General features: G+C 33.5%; 1 pseudogene; it reads right to left on the bottom strand.

The window, feature by feature from the left end:
• The window catches only part of LOC107800982 (truncated transcription factor CAULIFLOWER A-like), a 47,867-nt pseudogene extending 33,631 nt beyond the window's left edge, over positions 1-14,236 (bottom strand).
• Positions 14,237-14,939: the final 703 nt, after the last annotated feature.

Raw genomic sequence — 14,939 nt, 5'->3', positions numbered from 1 at the left:
ACACTTCATGTTATCCGATCGTTAAAGTAATTTGTTAGACGCCACCCTTGACTAGTATATTGATGTGATCAATTTTCTACTGATTTAATATTGAACATATAGAGTCACACACTAACGAGTGTTCTGATCTTTGCTAAAGGATTAATTAAATTATTTGATAATTAAATTAAAGAATTTAATTAGTCAACTAAATTAAATTATTAGTCCAAATGAAATATTATTATATTCCTTGCTATCACATGGAATAAAATTAATGTTGTGAACAAATTAAAGTTTTCTATTTGAAATAGAAAATTAAATTATATCTCTTGGTCGAAATATATATGTGATATATATAATATAAAATAAAATTAATTTATATAAATGTTATATATAAAAATTAATTTACCCTTACCAATTTGGAATTCTAGATGAAAGTCCACAAAAGGACCACGACGTACGCGTAATTCCCATTAGGGATGGGATATACATTATCATTGAAAAACCTTTGAGGTGTCTAATTTGGAATTGGACTTTCCAAGACTAATGGAAAGTCCATAAAATACCTTCGGCAGAGGGAAACGTGATTCAATTTTTCCATAAGTTTGTTTTTTAATTAAACTTTTAACCTAACTAAATCATTACATCAATCAAATAAAAAAAGAGTTTCTATGTGATATAAAGGGTGATAGAGAAAATTTATCTCATTAATTCTTGAGAAGAGAAAAACACTTTGTGAAAGTCAGAGTGCAATACAAAGCCAAGAGAGAAAATACTGTAGACATGTAATTTTTGACCCATACATTAAAATCACTTTTAATAGTCCTAGTATTTTTAGGATATTTATATGAGTTTATTTCTATAGAATTTTACTTTATTACTAGTTTTAATTCTATTTTTAAGGTACAAAAATTGAAAAATACAAAAAAAAAATCATTTTTTATTTTATTTAGTATTAGGTATTTTTAGAAAGACATATTACTTTCAACCTATTTTTATTCTAATATAATCCTTAAAAAATACCAAAAAATAGTTTCAACTTTCATTTTTAGCTTTTATTTTTAATATGAATAGTTTATCAATTTCAATTAAGAGTTTTATATTTTTGTAGGTATTTAAATTGGATTTTCAGCTTGCTTTTGGCCCAATTTTGTAAATTTCGGAGCCCAATTCAAATATGAGCCCAAAATTCAACAACCCAACCCAATACCCCTAATCCGCCGACCCGGTCAGCTTGACCCGCCCCACTCTTTTGTTTTAATCCTGGCCATCAATCAATTTTAATCCAATGTGCCACTGCGTCCAGTCGCCGGAAAACTCCCTTTCCGGTGACGCGCTTTGTGGTCCCTTCTCTCATGGTCCACTCCTCTCATTCTTTCCTTCTACGTCACCCAAATCACAACAAACTCCTCACTCACCACAATCTTCCATCATTGTTTTTCCTCTATTAATCAAATCCAAAATCTTTTTAGACGATTTTTGGAAAATTGGAGGCCGTAGGATTAAGATTCTTTGATCCTAGACCTCCACTTGTCTAGAATTTGTCTATATAGAAGAATTTCGGATTTTACTTTTAAGGTTTTTGTATTTTTCGGATTTTTAAAAAAAAAAAGAGAGAGAGGAGATAATTTCCGAATTCCTTGGAAAGGAAGAAAGAAGAAGCTTCTAGGATCCCATATATATATGGGGATTTTTCGGACAGAAGAGGGAGGGTGGGGAGAAATTTTTGGTTTGAGAATAAAACTAGGGTTCTTTCTTGGAGGTTTTCAGATTTTTTTTTCTTTGTTCTTTCTGATTTCGAACAAAAATTGAAAATAGATTTCTGTTTCTTCTATTCGGAGCTTAATGGTGATTTTCAAAAATGGAGATTTCTGAAGCTTGAAGCTGTGTCGAGGTGGCCTTCGAGTTCGAGCTCGCGGATCCAGAATCGATTGCCGTTGTTCCATCCATTTCTAGTTGAATTCGTCATTCGATCTTCTACTTGTACTTCTTAATGGATAGAAATATATTGGAAGATTTCGTTACAGGTATTCCTCTGTCCTTCTCGTTTTGTTTGCTGCCTTGGTGCTGATCTCAATGTGATAAGAGCCAAAGGTTGAGAAGAATTTAGTATTTGTAAAACCTGTCTAGTTGAAACGTGTGCGCTTTATGAGTTTATTCTTATTCAAGGCTATCTTTTGCAAGGTCAGACGCGATGTCGAATCCTTTTTGTGACTATTAGTTTACTCCTTTGATAATGTGCTTGAAGTTCTGAAATCTGAGCGAGCTAATGTCCACTGATTTCTCCGAATTCGCTGGCTCGTGCTTGATTATAGATGTTTCTGGTTATAAGTTTCTGTATGTCCTGTTGTGTGTTTGTTCGGGTCTTGTTTTGGCTGCTGTAAGTGAAGAAACTGGACCTCAAATTCAGAGTTGGCATATTGCTTGGATAGATGTTTTAAAACTGCTTATATATTCTATCAACTCTACCTTTGGTTATCCGTTTCATTAACCTTTTGCTATTAGATTAAGAAATAGTTCCATTGCTTGCTTCAAGTTAAAATTCTTTTTACCAGTACCTTTTCTATTCTTTTCCGTTTAAAAGGTGAGACAAATTCGTTCCCAAGATCTTATTTGCTGCTAGCTTCGGATAAGCTTAAAATGCATTCTAAAATTGTGTGGAGTTTAGGAGTGGACTGAAAATTAGTAGGTATTTGTTTTTGAGTGAAATTAATATATATAGAAGTTACATTAGGTGAAAGTAAATTGATTAGCTTATATAATTGATTTGTGATCTTATTTTTGGACTTGAATTACGACAGGATTACTGGTTAGATGTCATTTGGGAATTTTCTATTCTTAACAAATTAAGAGATAATATACATGAATTGGGATTAATATAGGGTTATGGTGCGTATCAATATTTTAATTCATTTTATCTTTCCTTTCCCCTCCTATAGTAATTCTTGGTGTTCTGTGTCTGCTCGTTCATTTGCTACAAATATTGTGTGTCTTTTGAATAGTTACTTTTCTGATGTTTCCCTTGTCTTATTTGTGTGGACAATTTGGATAAATTGTTTGAAATGGCTCACGGGGTTTGGGTTTAAATGGATTAAAAGAATTTGAGCATGAATTGAATCCTACTTTTATTTAGTTCTCTTTTATTTATTGCATTTTAACATATTATCGTTAGGAGCATGTTTAGCCCGACCACACCTGGGTAGGCATTCTTTAGGATTTGTTCATTCGAGGTGAGAGGTCGTCCCTTTTAGTTAGTTAATTCATCAGGGGAATGCCCCGTAGAGTTTGTGTGTGTGTATATATATATATATATATTTGTGTTCTTTTATCAGGGGTATGCCCTTAAGTGAATGTAATTGAAGGCCGTGGCGAACATCGTAGAAGAAGTAGCGTAGGATAATTTAGAACTTTAATTTTCTTTCATTTAGGTGGGGATGACCTCAAGCCTCTTTGTGTTTGTTTTCCTTTTCTGTGTTATTACCTCAATTGAATAATTTAAAAGCTGACTAGATCAAGTATGCAACCGTACTGGTTACGGGACTTGGGGAGTGCCTAACACCTTCTCCCCGAGTCAAATGAACACTCTTGCCCAAATCTCTAGTGTAGACTTAGTTTTAGAGTTCAAAGTGTTTTGAAAGGAAAATTATTATTTTTAGAAAAACAGTGACCTGGCACACCGAAATTAAATATCAGGTGGCGACTCTGAGTTAATCCTTTTGAATACAAATTTTTGTTACTTTCTAATTGAAAACCTTTGTTTGAGCTTTACTAATCTTTTTATTTATTTTAAGAGGGTTAAGTGAGGTTGTAAAAAAAATAGTGTGACAAATACAATTACAAGAAAAGTGTTTCTTGTTCTTCTAATTTGAAATGAAATTTTTGAGAAAAATTTCAGCACAAGTTTTTCGTTCAATTTGTTCGCGGGTTTCATTGATCAAAGAGTTGATAGCAAGGATCGGTATCGGTATGGATACGCATAGAGTCTTCGCACTATCGAAGAAATTTTGAAACGAGACTCTCTTCACCAAGTACGTCTTAGATCCGATCTTTGACATGTAAATAAATTTTAAACACGAAAAGATCTGTCTAGGATTGCTATTGTCTTGCGCAGCGTGTTACGAACACCTATATGCAATCTTTCAAGGGGACCGTAGAGAAATACTTCATGCATTCCTCAAACAGGTGCATTTTGTAAGGAAGTTGATATCTATGTTGCTTGGACTCGGGTGCTGCGGATATCCGATACGAGTATGAATTTAGAGGTCAGATCCTTCATGATCAAAATTATAAGATTCTGGGGTATGAATTCAAGCATGAGTGCAGGGACTCAATTTAAAATAATTTAAATATATAAAAATAGAGTTATAAAAGTATATCTAAATTATGAGACATTATGTAAAAAAAAATTCAATGTATTATGAAAAGAATAAAATATTAATCAAGAGGGAAAGGAGATAAAAGGAAAATGACTAACATAGAAACTTCTATACACAGTATTTTATTTTCTTTAATTTCATCCTAGCTTTTGTTTTGATTTCAAAAGTCCTTTTATCCGTCCCAAATTCTCCGTCGATATTTCTCAAAGTACCTAAAATTAGTTGACCATATTCGGTGTGAATTCCACAGCTACCCCATACCCATGTCGTGTTGATACTAGTACGGCATCAAAAGTGAAAGAGTGCGAATAACTTAGATTGATATTATCGAAACATCTTATCTTACCCCCTGTAGCCTAAACGTACGATTTATTGATCAACACCCTCCAATAATTTTGCAGGTTGTGGACTGTAGGTTGCCGCTGAATATCTTGAATAGGCTAGACTTGTCTCACATTATCAGAGGTGGATTTATGAATTGAATTTTATGGTTATTAGATTCTAGGATAAAGATCTCAAGTGCTAGTATATATTTAGTAAATTTTTAACATATATGCAGGATTTGTAAAAATTGCAGGGGACGCTCTATTTGGTCGCTCCCATTTAACTTATATCCATTTTTTTTAGAAGTTTTAACTTGTACCCACTTTTTAAACAACTTCAGCCCCTTTTCTCCTCATCCTTCTCCTCCTTCGTTTTCTTCTTCTTCTTCTTCTTCTTCTTTCTTCTGCTGTTGTTGGTGCTGCTATGAAACTTCAATTCATGGGATGATTGTCATAAGTATGTTTATCAGATTATTTAAAAATAAATTATAAATAATTACGTAAGTTAGTAGACAATAATTTGTGAATATTTCCACGTACGGAAAGTTTAAGGTGACACTTAGTGATTCTTTTCAAGATAATTCTATTCTTTTCACGTTTATTGTTTCCAAAATTTATGATTTAGATACTGTTGACAATCTGATTATTTATCTAGTATGTTAAAAAGCTTTTCAAAAACTTCAACTTATATAGTGTTGAAGTTTTTATAAATGAACTAAATAACTTTAGCATCTTCTGTTGAAGTTTTTGAAAAAGCTTTATGACAAAACTAATGAAGCCGGGACAAAAAACTTCAGCTTATTTAGTGCTGAAGTTTTTACAAATGAACTAAATAACTTCAGCATCTTCTGCTGAAGTTTTTGAAAATGCTTATCCAGGACAAAAAAACTTCAGCTTATTTAGTGCTAAAGTTTTTATAAATGAACTAAATAACTTCAGCATCTTCTACTAAAGTTTTTGAAAAAGCTTAGTGACAAAACTAATGAATCCAGGATAAAAAAAAAACTTCAGCAAATAGAGAACAAAACCTCAGCTACTATGCTTAAGTTCAGCAATTACAAACAAAAACTCCAGCACACTTGATTCAACACACTTACTACTTCAGGCCTGTCTACTAGTATGTTGAAGTTTTGCGTGATTGACTTTGCTACTTCAGCCCCGTATGCTAAATTTATGCGAAAAAGTGGGTACGCTTGCAATTTTTTTTACAAAGCGGCCACAAGTTAAAACGTGACCCAAAAAGCAGGTATAGATGCAAATGCCTCGCAAGATTTGGCCAAAGTTACTAGATTTTATCGAACCCGTCTATTTAAAGGGTCTTTACACAAATAGCCATTAGATTCACTGTTTGATTTTTTAACCAGTATACATAAATAATACACGATTATACACAGATTGTACATCTATATCATACGTACAACGGTTATTTTTTGATCTAGATGAAGCACATACATTATTTGTGTAATATATCTCTTATAGCCAAAAGTGAAAAGCTCCAATAATTTTTCAATAACATAAAAGAATTCCTAATCAAATGTGTTCGCATTCCAAAAGGTATGCAATTGTTTAAGTAAACCATCTATGCATGGATGGATTATTGTTCGTAAAAATTTTGATGGACAATATTTCGATACTATTAGCAGCCCCTTGCTTTTCAAATTTATATTCTATCGACCCTTCAAAATTTCCTCTAAATACTATTCAATTGATCTCTTTTCTCTAGTTACAAACTGCTGTCCAACTAACCCCATTTTTGCTAAATGTCTGGCATGTTGGCCAGGTGACCATGGATTTTGAAAATGGTTTTTCAGAAAATTGGTTTTCCTCTATAAAGATTTCTTGAAAAAAAAGCAAACATATGTGTAATACTTAATTTATAGTGAGAGCTCAAATTTTAGGAGAGATAAAACATTAGATGATTTCTTCTCATCTATTTTAATTTTGGATAGAGTTACCTAACATGTACTAGTGGTATAATTAATATTATCTGTATTTAAAGGTTTTACACACATTTAACAAATATATGTAATAGCCAAGAGAATTCATAAATTATCGTTTATTTCTTTCCTAAACGCCCCACTTCATAAATTCACCCACTAATTGGAGCAATAAGATTGATTTTTGTAAAAGAGTGACTTCAATTTTTTTTATATATCGCATATATTACAACATATTCAATTTATCAAAATCGACAAATAATATAGACAGAAGATACTAACAAATTCCTACCTCTTACCTCTATAAACCAGTGTACCAAAGTATATTTAATAGTAGTTCTGAGGAGATACTAAAGAAAAAGAAAAAGATCGATGGGAATTTAAACTGTTCTTTTGTGATTAGGTTGTCTCATAGCTTTCATTAATGAACTACATGATACACTATCATATGATGGAGAAGACGAAATAATATAATATTGTTACAAAATAATAAATTGTGGGCTCTTTTATAAAATACAAAAATTTGGAGCAATTTTTAAAAGATATAAAGTGATATTTTGGACCAAACCAGCTGTTGAGCTGGTTTTGGGAGTTGGAATATTTCTAAAATGTAGGCAAAATCTATGGCCAAACATATGTTTGCCAAATAAAATTCAAATTCATTTTGGCAAAATCTATGGCTAAACGGGTCCTCAATAATTTTTGTTACATCTCTGAGGGTACGAAAACTTAATTAATGAAAATTGTGAGACAACCTAATCACAAGAGAACAGTTTATATTCCCATCGATCTTTTTCTTCGGAAATATGCATGCATTTATTTCTGTATGATTCAGACATTATCACCATAAAGAGAATAGCTTTTCCCTTCCAAGCATAGACACTTAGCAGAGTAAAGATGATCAGATCCAAGATAACGTAGTAAAGTTCTTTTATCAGTAATACTCTCTCCGGTTCAAAATAAGTGATTTTTTGGTTGTTTTTACGCAGATTAAGAAATTCACCTTTTAACGTTAATTAGCAATAAAATTGACCATATTAACCTTTACTATCTCTTCACATAAACAATCTTAAGTCCTGACACATACTCCAACCCTATTTACTCGAAGGGCAATGTAGAAAAAAATAATTAATTCATTCTTGAAATCTGGAAAAATCACTTATTTTGGATCACAATAAAAAAAACCAAAAAATCACTTACTTTGGACCATGGGAGTAATATTCAACCAAACACTAAAAACTAACAGCAAAAGACACTACTGCAAGCAACAGAAATACTCATATAAATGATGAAATCGAAGATCCATGTATTTCTAAGACAACCAATCTGTAGCACAAAACAAATAAATACCCCTATTATAGTTTTTCTTATCCTATTTCCTTTTTAATCTACGGAAAAGTCCTATAAATGCCATTCAACTTTCAGAAATGGCCTATCGATGTCATCCGTTAAAAATTTGCTATTTCCATGACATTGCCGTTAAAGAAATGACCTATCTATGCCATTATTTGACTAACGGATGGAATTTGTTTTTAAATTTTTTTTATAAGACTTGAATTTTCACGTGTCCTATTATTATTTGTCCGAATTAACCCCCGCCCCACTTAATTCTAACTTTAGTTAGATCCATCTACCCATACCCAAACCCAACCCGGTTAAAACAAAACAAATCCCTAACCCAAACCTAACCCTTCATACCAAATCCTCACTCTCCAGTTGTCTCTTTCATAAAAAAAAACCCATTTCTCAAAATTCCCTCTTTAGTCTTACTAGGTTTTCGAATGAAGGCAAAGCTATTGTCGAAGGTGGCTTCAAAAATGTCTGATGGGTCAAGCAGCTCAATTGACTCAAAGAGGAAGTGTCGTTGTGGATTTGTAGCGCATCATTTTACGGCGACAACTCCTATGAACTGTGGGAGACGTTTTTACAAGTGTACATTGCCTGAAGTAAGTATAATTTACATAATGCAATTCGGCATTTTTTGTGTAATATTTTATTTTTATCGGAACATAATCGAAGATTTTATTGTATAATTACTTGGCAAAAACAAGGTTGTGGGTATTGGGAATGGGACGATGTTGAAGTTCCCCCACGAGCTGTAATCGTCATTAACAATCAAAAGAGAAAATTGGAAGCTTTTGAAATTAAAAGAAATAGGTTGTTGAAGAAGATAGAAGATTTAGAAGCTTCTGCTGTTATTGATGCTGCAACGATAACAGAGTTGAGGGAAAGATTGGATGCACTTGAAGCATCTGCTATTGAGGATAACTTGAAGATTGTGGAGTTGAGAGGAAAAGTATTCCGACAGTCGATTTTCTTGATTTGGTTGTTCACTTGCCTTATTGTGTTCATGGCAGCATGGGCTACCAAATGATCCATGTAATGATCATTGCTTAGAATTTCAAAAGTTTGGTCTTTTGTTAGGTATATGTTTGTTCTATGTAATTTGGACATGTTTCCAATCTTTCCGAATCATGTAATAGTCTATATTGTGAACTTGTAATAGCTAGACTTGGTAAAGCTAATGCACAATCATTGTGCAGTTTTGAAGTTGATAGGCTTGCTGAACATTTTATGAATTAGGATTGTTTGGATGGCATGAGATAAAAAGACTTGTGAATTTGCTCTTATCCTTTTCAAACATGGAAGCAATAACTGGACATTAAAACTACACATAATTGATGCCATACAACACTACAAAAACTGGACATAAAACTGCACAGAATTGAAGCTAAACATTGCAATAACTAGACATTAAAACTACACATAATTGATGCCATACAACACTGTAAAAACTGGACATAAAACTGCACAGAATTGAAGCTGAACACTGCAATAACTGCACATAATTGAAACTAAACAATACTGCAAAAACTGGACATAAAAACTGCACATTCAGCAGTGTCAAATTGTATTCACACAGTATTTTGCTTAGCTAAACATTACAAAAAATAGTAGGTTAGCTGCCAGTGCTAATTATAAAAATAGTACTTTAAACACTCTAGTTACTAGTGCTAATTACAAAAAATAATACTTTAAACAGTCTAGCTGCTAGTGCTAATTACAAAAACAGTAAACTAGCTTTCAATCAATCTGCTGGTTCTCCTTGGCCCTTCATTGCCTTCATTTTGTACTTCTTTTTTCTAACTTCTGCTTGAAGTTGGCTTGAAGTAATTGCTGGTTTTCCATTCCAAATAGCCTTTGTGGGTGAATAAGGTAGGTTTGTTGGTGTTGCTGCACCTGTTTCATCTCCAGTAAACTGGATCCTTCTTGTACCAGTTGCAATCATCTGTACCTTCCTCATGGCTAGTCTTGTGTTAGTTTCAGATATAACCATTGGCCTAATTTTTGGGTCTTCATCAGGTCCATAACTATTGAACTCTTGTGTTCCAGCTTGATTGTTAAATACTAACTATTGTGACTGTTGTGTTCCCACTTCAGTTTCAAAGAATGCTTCACCAAACTCTTGTATTTCATCTTATGAAGATATCAATGTGGGGGTTGTGTCCACAACTTTCCCCTTGTTTGAACCAAGTCCAGCCCCACTACCCTGCCAACCAAAGACAATAGTTAGTAAATAATCTACAAAAATTGTAATTATTTCATAAACTACAATAAATATAAAGCTTTACCTTGTAACATCCTCTTGCATTATAATTTTCATCACCACATTGTCTGCATGTCATTATAATTCCCTTCCTTGAACTACTCCACTCACCTTTTCTCTTCAAATCTTCATCAGCAACCCTATTCCTCTTTACTTTGGGTCTTCTAACCATATTGACAATTTCAGGTGGCTTCATGGCTTGACTAGGCAGAATTTTCCAGAATTGCACCCCTCTAACAGGCTAATTTTGTACTTGTATGTTAGCAAGTAAGCCTCCTTACTATACCACCAGTGTATTTGTGTCACTAGTTCAACCTTCTCATGCATCAATGCCTTAATATCATAGGGACAAGGTATTCCAGATAAATCCCACAACCTACAGGTACATCTCTTCTTCTCAAGATTCACTATATGTTTGTCTTTACCTTCTATTATTTCATAGCCATTGTCTCCATTAAAGTTCAAAGTGCAAGCATGTGATATTGCCCTATAGTCATGGTATAGTTTCATACATGGTGGACTGAAATTGTTAGTCCAGCTCATAGCTTTGCCTTAATAGTCTGCAAGCCTTTCCATTACCTTGATCCTTATGTTCTCCAACATCTTGATAATTGGCATATGTCTGGCATCTAGAATCCATGAATTGAAGGGCTCAGTAAAATTGTTATCCACCATTAGATTTTTACATTGTGTATCAAAGTAGGCTCTACACCATACTTTTGGTGGATAGTTGATCAAGTCCCTTGCAGCATCCTCTCACATCCCCCCAAGCTTCAACAACTGATCTTTAAACTCTTCTTCATAAGTACTCCAAGTACACCACCACATCAACTTCCTCATTTCTCCACTCCTCTATTTTTTTAACCAGTTGACTTCAATGTGTCTAGCACAATACCTGTGATGAGCATCAGGTAGTACAGTACTCACAGCATCTAATAACCCCTGTGATGGCAGATGAGAACAGAAGAAAAAAATAGAAACTAAACATACTTGAAATAGATGAGAACAGAACATAATTGAAACAATAGAGAACAAAAGAAAAAACAGAATAAAAAATAGCAGTTGAAAACAGAAAAAAATAGAAGTAAAAACAACAGTTGTAACAGATGAGAACAGCAGAAAAAAAATAATAAAAAATAGCAGTTGAAAACAGAAGTAAAAACAGCAGTTGAAAACAGATAAAAACAAATAAAAACAGAAGAAAAATCAGAAGCAAAATAAGAGTATGGTACCTTTTGCATGTCTGATATAAATGTCACTCCAGCCCCATTATTTAGGTCCAAAGACCTCTTCAAAAGATCAACAAACCAACTCCAGGTCCTGCTTGTTTCCTTGTCAACCACTGCCTAAGCAAGTGGATAGAACTGATTCATAGAATCCTGTCCCATTGCCACCAATAGCTGACCCTTGCATTTTCCCTTCAAAAAAGTACCATCCAAACCAATAAGTGGTCTCAGACCACTTTTGAAGCCTAGCTTCAAAGCTTGGAAACATATGTACAATCTCAAGAACCTCCTTTTTCCTTCTTCCAAAGTATCCTTTGATATGTTGATTGCAACATTACTCCCAGGATTAGATAGTCTTAGTTCTTGACCATAGGCTTTAAGCTTGTTATATTCATCATTGAAACTCCCATCTAACTTCTCAAGGATCATCACCTTATCCCTTTTAAGCTTAGATCTTGTCATATTAAGCTTAAAATCATTCTCTAATTCCCCTATCATATCCTTAATAGTATACTTGGGATTGTTTTGTAGTTTATTCTTAAAGTATTGTGCTAATGTCTTTTGCATCAGCCCTTGGATTTTTATAACAAGGATTACAATTATGTTTTGCCTTCAAGTTTTTGATACTAAACTCATTAGTCTTTTTATCCTTTGAGATAGAACATCTAAAAGGGCATCCAACATCACAAATATATCTAGCTCTAGTAGGATCTATTTTTTCAATCTTCAAGCCATATCCATTGGCAATTGCATAATAGTTCACGACTCTTCTAGCTTCCACAATATCTTTAAATGTCATGCCCTTATCCAACTCCTTAAAGTTCTCAAACCTATCACTCACTACCCTCCTCCTTTGTTTGCTAATAACCTCAAGTCCTTCAGAATCATATTCAACATCAGATGGAGCATCAACATCAAAATCATAGTCCCCAATAACATGCTCATTTTCAGATACTGCTTCAACATCTACACGGAATGTTTCAGTATGGTGCAGAATACTTTGAGTATGGACAATCGACTCTAACTCATCTACAACAAACAAGTTTATGATTTTGAAGCTATATATAGAACCTGTAACAAGAGACTGTAATGCCCTGATACCATCATCTCCATCAATTATATAGAACCTCCCGACAGCCCAGCAACTAAAAGTTGTTTCACTTCAATAAACCCTAACTCTTTTGTGAACTCTTCACGTAAATCTTTATAAGACAACAAATCTGGGTCAAACTTATTCCATATATGGACTAGCCTCTTATTATACAATACTTCTGGAGAAATTACCCATTCACCCCCATAGTTGAAATACACATCAATTGTGTCAGTCAGGCTTCAATAAAGTTCACATGCAAAAGGAAAACAAAATAGAAAATTGAAGGAATAAATCAGAATTACACATTTCGGCAATTAAAAATACAAGAATAACAAAACCCTAGAAAGACAATTTTTTGGGGGGACCGGCATAGTAAAGAACAAAAATATAAAATTAAACCCCACATGCACAACATTTGAAAGACAACTCCAAATAAAAGACAAAAACATGTAACCTCACATGCACAACAATCCCCATATGAACTGAATTTACACCCACCCTATTAAACCCCAACCACCAAATTAAATAAGTTTTTGGATCTACTAACCTTGATAATTACATTAATCTTCCAACAAAATCAATTTTTGAAGCCACCTTCGACAATAGCTTTGCTTCCGTTCGAAAACCTAGTAAGACTAAAGAGGGAATTTTGAGAAATTGGGTTTTTTTTTTTATGAAAGAGACGACTGGAGAGTGGGGATTTGGTATGAAGGGTTAGGTTTGGGTTAGGGATTTGTTTTGTTTTAACCGGGTTGTGTTTGGGTATGGGTAGATGAATCTAACTAAGGTTAGAATTAAGTGGGGCAGGGGTTAATTCGGGCAAATAATAACAGGACACGTGGAAATTCAAGTCTTATAAAAAAAATTTAAAAACAAATTCCATCTGTTAGTCAAATAATGACATAGACAGGCCATTTCTTTAACGACAATGGCATGGAAATAGCAAATTTTTAACGGATGACATCGATAGACCATTTCTGAAAGTTGAGTGACATTTTTAGGCCTTTTCCGTTTAATCTATTCAAATAAGAATTACCTTTTCCAAAATTTGAAGATAATATAACTTAAACATTCAATAAAACCTTTACTTCCATACTTTTATAGTCACACAATATTATAAGTAGCACATTAAACACCACAAAATTACACAAACATTTTGACATGTCTCGGACCACAAATTTTAGAAATTATTTTTTCTTTCTTAAATTTTATGCTTTGCCAAACATGATCACGCAAAAGGTTAAGAACCGAATCATGCAAGAAGAGATCCTACTCGAGACCATATCTCAAAGGAGAACTCAAACAAACTAAGATAGTAATGGAGGATTGGATTATAATTCGTACCAAGAATCAGAAGAGTAGTCAAAGAGCTTCCCTTTGTGAGAGAAAACAATCAAAGCCACCTCTGCATCACAAAGCACTGAGATTTCATGAGCTTTCTTCACTAAACCACCTTTCATCTTCTGAGAATGTCACTTGTCTATTTATCTTATTCTCTATACGCCTCAGTTCCACTTTCCCTCTTCCCATCTTTCTCTCTCAGCAGATGATCTCAAAATGAATCCTCTACATGAGGCTGTCATCATAAGGCAATGTGAGGCGCAGAGGAGTGATTATATAGCCAAGACATATGGGTAACAAGACCGGTGCTATTGTTCCCCTTATTTGTATTTTTCTCAATTGTTGTATTTTTATTTTCTTTTATTAATAAAAACTAGCCCTAGGCGCTTGCCTAGCGAATTGTCAAAAAAAAAATGAAAACCTTGAAATTATTGAACAAAAGGGGAGAGAGAAAAAGAAAGGGCAAAAACCCTAGGTAGGAGTTTTTTTTCACAAAAATGGACAAATACACATTTTTATAAAAGAAAAATAATGTAGAACTACTACTTTTTTATTGTTTCAAAATGGGGAGGATTATTAGGTTAAGAAAGGAGAGATTGTCTGAAAAAGAAAGTACAAGAAAAGATAAGACAAGATATATAGTCTGTTGTGTATTAAGGAACAAGGTGGTGTTTTTAAGGATTTGTTGTCGAGTAGTGAATGGCTAACACAACTATAGTCCGTTAGTGTGGTGGATACATGCACCCCTCACAGTAGTTATACAAGTTTCCGTATAATGGGAACTGTAGCTGTATGTCTTCTGATTTGTGATCTTTACTTCTTTAATTTGTCCTTTTCAGAGTAAGGCTATGTGAAAGCCTCTTGTATTTTTTCTCTTTTGTCAAGTCTATTTGTACTTTCACTTTCTTTAGCTTCTTTCTCATTAAGCTTTGACTAGTGAACTCCTTCATCTGCTTTATTTTGTTGGGATATAATATAGTAACTAAATTAATTGAATGTGTGCTTTCTAACAATTTAACCCTCTACGTAACATGATTACACACTTAAACATGCATTA

The sequence above is a fragment of the Nicotiana tabacum genome, chromosome 16 (genome assembly GCF_000715075.1).
Source record: "Nicotiana tabacum cultivar K326 chromosome 16, ASM71507v2, whole genome shotgun sequence".
NCBI classification, from domain to species: Eukaryota; Viridiplantae; Streptophyta; class Magnoliopsida; order Solanales; family Solanaceae; genus Nicotiana; species Nicotiana tabacum.
This window is presented reverse-complemented; position numbering and strand designations above follow the sequence as displayed.